Raw genomic sequence first — 6,347 nt, 5'->3', positions numbered from 1 at the left:
CTCCTATCTTCTTCACGGTGTATCTGTCATTCCTTTTTTTCTGTATAATTTGATATGGTCCTAAATACTTCGGATGTAGCTTATAGCCTTGAACGAATTGTGTTCTCTTAATCGCTACTAGGTCTCCGATCTCATACTGTATAGCTTCTCGTCTTTTGCGATTGTAAACTTTTCGATTTTCTTCTTGAATTTTCTGAATATTTTGCTTTGCTCTGTCTCTAAGTTCTGATCTTTTGTCTTGAAAGTATACTAAATTCTCCTTTTCTATCAACTTTAGAATATCATCACTTTTGTCTCTCATTTTGATTCCAGTAAGCAGTTCAAAGGGTGTCATCCCAATACTTCTTTGGTAAGTCCCATTTAAACAACGTTGCACTTTGCCAATCTGTCGGTACCATTTTGCAGGGTCGTCTGATGTGAGTTTACTCAGCACGTTTATTATTATTTGGTGTATTCTCTCAACTTGACCGTTTCCTCTCGGCTGACCGGTAGTTATTACATAATGTGTTATGTTTTCTTCGTTACAGTATGTTTTGAAATCATTAGAAGTAAAAGCAGCATTACGATCTGTTATAATTCGCTCTGGAGAACCGAAAGTTTCCTGTTGCAATCTGAGTTTTTGTAGTACTTCTTCCGTCGATAAAGTTTTGGTTGGGTAGATCCACGTAAATTTCGTGAAACCATCTACAACAGTAAAAATGTATTTGTAATTCTTATTCGTAGATGTCAAAGGACCAAGATGATCAACATGGTAAGTAGACAATGGAGTGTCCCCTTTATCAAGCGGATGTAAATATCCTTCTTTCCTTCCTTTTTTATGCGAAATTAATATGCATTCCACGCAATTATCAATAATTGATCGTATCTTCTCTTTGCTATTTTCAATGTAGTAGTCTCGGTTTAGTAATTCTTCCGTCTTTATAATTCCGAAATGGCCTTTCTCGTGACATTTTCTTATTATCTCATTTATCATCCTCTTAGGTACAACAATAAGTCTAGTACCATCTTTAACTTTACACAATATTCCATTTTCTAGTACAAAATCTTCATAAGGTTCTCTTTCTAACAACTTCTTTAATAGTTTTATTTTCAGGTCATCATCTTGTGCTCTTTTCAGGCGTGCAGTAGTTTCGGTAAGTATCAGGCTAACAGGGTATTTATATTTATATTTTATGTGATATTTCTTTTCTGCAGGAGTAGTCTTTTTGCTCATGTAGTATATCGGGTGCAGCTGGTTATCTTTTGGGTTTCTCTGCAATAAAACGGCTCCGTAGCCATCTATGCTTGCATCTGTATGTAACTCTGTTTCGAGATTCGAATCGTAAATGCGTAAAACTGGTGAACCACACAAAATCTGTTTTAATTTTTCAAAAGCTCTTTCGCAGTTAATGTCAAAATCAAAGTTTACATCCATCTTGAGTAAATCAGTCAGTGGCTTTGCTATGATTGAGTAATCTTTAACAAATTTTCTTTAATATCCAGTTAAACCCAAGAATGACTTTAGTCCTTTTATATTCTCCGGCTTCTTGAACCTTGCAACAGCTTGTATCTTCTCAGTAGAAGGTTTTACATGATTATCACAAATAATATAACCCAAATATTGAATTTCTCTTTGCAGAAAGTGACATTTCTCCCAATTAAATTGTAACCCATATTCTTGCGCTCTTTCAAGTATTTTCTTCATCTTCTTGATTCCTTCTTCTTCTGTTTTAGAAGGTATTATTAGGTCATCTAAATAAGCTAGCACAGTGCCATCTAGAATGAAATCCTGAAAGATATCATTAACGAATCGTTGGAATACGGACGGCGCTGTGCACAAACCGAATGGCATTTTACTGAATTCATATTGTCCTTGTGGTGTTACGAATGCAGTATACTTCTGGCTTTCTTCGCTGACATTCACGTGTAAAAATCCATTTTTCAAATCTAATGACGTAAATAGTTGTGCTTCTTTCAGTTTATCGAGTAGGTCTTCTATAAGCGGAAGTGGAAATCTTTCTCTGATAATTTTCTTGTTGAGCCTTCTGTAATCTACGCATAGTCGGTAACTTCCATTTTTCTTTTTCGCTAATACTATCGGACTTGCAAATTCTGATTTACTTGCTTTTATTACATCTTGATCTAACCATTCTTCTATCTGTTTATTTACTATGTTTAACTCTAGAGGTGAGAGTCTTCGGGGAGTCTGGTGAATCAGATCTTCATTGGTAAGTATAATTTTAAGTTTTACATTTGATTCTTTCGTCGTAGTCTTTAAGTCATCATAGTCTTCCAGTAATTTCTTAATTGTGTCTTTATATTTCATCGTCTTAATATCATATTTGTCTGTAAGTTCTTCTTTGTAATCATTAATCTGAGTCAGGTGTAATATCTTCTTCACTGAAATTCCATCAGCGGAAAATGCAATTTCAATTTCGTTCAATATAGGATTTCCGAGTAAAATATTAACGGGTATTACGTCATCGTCTACCACGTTAATCTTTGTTTCAAAAATCACATCATCCATTTCAATTCTTGCTGTAAAAGATCCTTTTGTGCGTACTTCATGCTCGGCTATTCCTGATAAATTAAGTGTATTGTTCGGATCGTAGTCATTATCCTTTGACAGTACTTCTCTATAATAGCATTCTCTAATTAAATTTGCATCGCTTCCGGTGTCAAGAAAAGTAGTAACTTCAATATCATTAATCTTGGCTTTCTTGTATGGCTGACGAAGATTCGAAGTAAAGTCGCTTACATCTTGGATTTTAAGTGTCTTCTTCATCGTACTCTGACATTCGTTTGATTTGTGTCCGTATTCATTACACTTGAAACATTTTATTCCATTTGTGCATGCCGATGATTGGTGGCTAGAATCACCGCAGTTGTAACATCTCCTAGTGTACACGGGCTTGCGTCCTATAGTTGTCGTGGGTGTAATCTGAGCAGCAGCCTTATGGTGCATCTTTTCCTTTATTTGTGTGTATACTTCCAGTTTCTTTCGAAATTGTTTCATGTCGGTAGCTCCGTATAAAATAGATTTGTTCGTTTCAGAGTCACGGATACCATCTATCACGTATTCTATGATAGCTTCGTCTTCAACTTTCCCATGCATAGCCAATTCCTTCATGTGTAGAAAATACTGTTGGTAAGTCTCACTCGTTTTCATCTTGCGTGATGCTAATTTTTTTGTGGATGGTAGCACTACTGAGTTTTGGGGCAAATTCTTCTTTTAATAATTCTTTAAGTACGACCCATGATGTTATCGAGCCCAACGATCGCAGAAATAACTTTGCTGTACCAGAGAGAAGTCTTTTCGAATAAATAATTTTCTCTATTTCAGTCCACTCCATTAACAGAGCGGTATCTTCAAAATCACTTATCCATGTCTCAATCGGGTAGGTATCGTCTCCGGTAAAGAGCGTCATAGATTTCTCTAAGTCATTAAAAGAAATCCGTGGTTTGCTTCCAGAGGTAATATCGTCTGAACTGGGTTTTGTCAAATCTTCATTGTCTTTCTGATTTCGTCGTGCCATTCTGTATCAATTGTTTCGTCTTTTATCAACCAAAATAATAACCAATCGTCTTCATAAATTTTTCTGAATAAAATAATCGTCGTTCCCTCAAATGGTAAAATTCTACCAAATATCGGGTATTTTTTTCAGTATGGCAATATTTTATTTCTCTTCTTGATTGACACAGATGATGTTTGACAGCTTGCTTGGCGATTATGCGGCATCTAATATTCACACTTTTACACCGTACACCATGTTTTCTTCATATCCCGGACGAGCCCCCATAAAAGTTGTGGGATTTATGAATGGCAGGGTGCAGATTACCGCAGAAATTCACACAAAATAATTAAAACAATCTTAACGTCGTACGATTCTTTACTCCTTCTTTTGACAACTTCCCCATCATCTCATTTTACTTCACAGTGACATCTATCAACATTATAAAAGTGACATAAAAAGAAAATAAGAACAATCAGAATCCCACATATATTTGAAATTGTATAATATCAAAACTTACTAATTTTACAGGAGAGTGTTTTACAAGTAATACTTTTAATATTAATCATATTTACAACGTTTTTTTTTTTTTACCAGTTAATTATGTCTTTTAGAGTAAGATAAAGTTATGTGTTAATTTTTTTAATATTATTAGTCAAAATATAGGTAAAACTAAACTACGCTCTTTTGACATTATTTATGAGAAAAATACTGGTGATACGAAATGTTTCCGCATATTAGCATAACATAACAATTTGGAATATTTTTGCAAATTGTACACTTTTAATGCGAAAAAGCGATATAAGTCTTCTGTATGTCAGTGATGGACCGATTTTAATGAAACTTATGTGTGTATGTTCCAGAGAATTCGAGAATGCTTTAAATACACAATTCGATATTGTAGTAATAACCTTTTTTTTTACAATAAAAAAATAATTCAAAACTGACCAGATTGTTAAGTATAAATTATTCACAAAGGTTTGTAATTATCATACACATAATAATATACTTAAGACGTGTATGCAGAGCAACATCTGTGGGGTCCGCCAGTAAATACATATTCCTTGTAAATAATAGAGTTCTGTTTTTAAATGCGTTTTTAATGCGGAAGAGAAGTGCATCGTTATTGCGTCGAGTCAGTGACAGTGGCAACAGTCTTCTAAAAATCATATCGAGCAAGATCGAGGGACTGCTGACTAACTGACTGATTAGCTGACTGCTTCCAATAAGGAAAGGAAAGAATAAATAAATGCAATGATATAAAATGTATGTAATGATAGTTATGTGTTAGATTTTTTATATTAAGTCACTAACATAGATTATAAGTAATTCTAACTAACAAAATGATATGGTTTAAAAAAAAAACTGAAATAAAGTATGTATAAATAAAAATATAAAATAATTAAATTTAAAATCAATATTATATCACATTTAAATCAATAATTGTGTTAAATGAGAACGCTTGGTATAAAAATACGAACGAACGAGTAGTTTAAGTGACTAAAGACTTGTTTTTATTGGTGGTAGGACCTCTTGTAAGTCCGCGCGGGTAAGTACCACCACACCGTCTATTTCTGCCGTGAAGCAATAATGCGTTTCGGTTTGAAGGGTGGGGCGGCCGTTGTAGCTATACTAAGACCTTAGAACTCATATCTCAAGGTGGGTGGCGGCATTTACGTTGTAGAGTTGTTTAGCGGTAGGCAGGAGCTTGGCTCTACCCCTGGCGTTGCTGAAGTCCATGGGCGACGGTAACCACTCACCATCAGGTGGGCCGTATGCTCGTCTGCCTACAAGGGCAATAAAAAAAAAAATCTATGGGCTCCGGTAACCACTTAACATCAGGTGGGCCGTGAGCTCGCCTACCCTATCTAGGCAATAAAAAATAAATAAATAAAAGACTGGTAACCGTACTCGTCGAACTTGGCAAAGAGTTCGGCATACATTAACACATTGAGTTTCTCGCCGGATCTTCTCAACAAGTCGCGATTCCGATCCGCTAGTAGATTCATTCGCAAAACAGCTACCCTTAAGTTGTTAGGTCTCCTACGGAGGCGCTCGGGCTGCTACCAAATCTCATCCCTCCTGGCTGAGCCCATGCTCTCCCAACTGTCTTAGTGAAAGTGGAAAGGCCTCCGGGTTATCAGTAATCCTTCCTTCACAAAAAACAAAAAAAAAGTTTGATAAATAGTTATATATATGCAACATGTTCTGTAATACAATTGAAACTGATTATGGATAATTTAAATAAATAAAATGTTGTTTGTTTTCTCTCAGATAACATAATATATTGTGCGCATCACTACATAGTATAAAACAAAGTCGCTTTCTCTGTCCCTATATCCCTATGTATGCTCAAATCTTTAAAACTACGCAACGGATTTTGAGGAGGTTTTTTTTAATAGATAGAGTGATTGAAGAGGATGGTTTATATGTATAATAACATCCATTAAATAGTGGAGAAATACTGTTATTTTTCAGGTTTCTAATGTGATGTCGTAAATAATCAATAATAAAATGTCATGTTTCCGAAGCGAAGTGAAGTCGGGTCGCTAGTATCATTATAAACGGCTTTAAAAAGTTTGGCCGGCGCGCGAGTGGTCCCAAGAAATCGCATATTATCGGGAGCTTTCTACCACCCCGATAACACCGTGAAACCGAGCTAGTACGATCGAAATGAATTTAAGAAAATGTATTAATAAAAAAAAAAAAAAAAAAAATTTTTTTCTTTAGCGAAATCATTTAAAATAACATTAATCACATTAATAAGTAAAAAATCTCGCATCGCAATACGAACGTAGAAAAATGGGTCTTTATTAATGTTAACAACCTAATATCGTAGGAGTCGCGCGGTCAAAC

This window comes from Bombyx mandarina, chromosome A1 (assembly GCF_030267445.1).
Source record: "Bombyx mandarina strain Sakado chromosome A1, ASM3026744v2".
NCBI classification, from domain to species: Eukaryota; Metazoa; Arthropoda; class Insecta; order Lepidoptera; family Bombycidae; genus Bombyx; species Bombyx mandarina.
Note: the sequence above shows the minus strand (reverse complement) of the source record.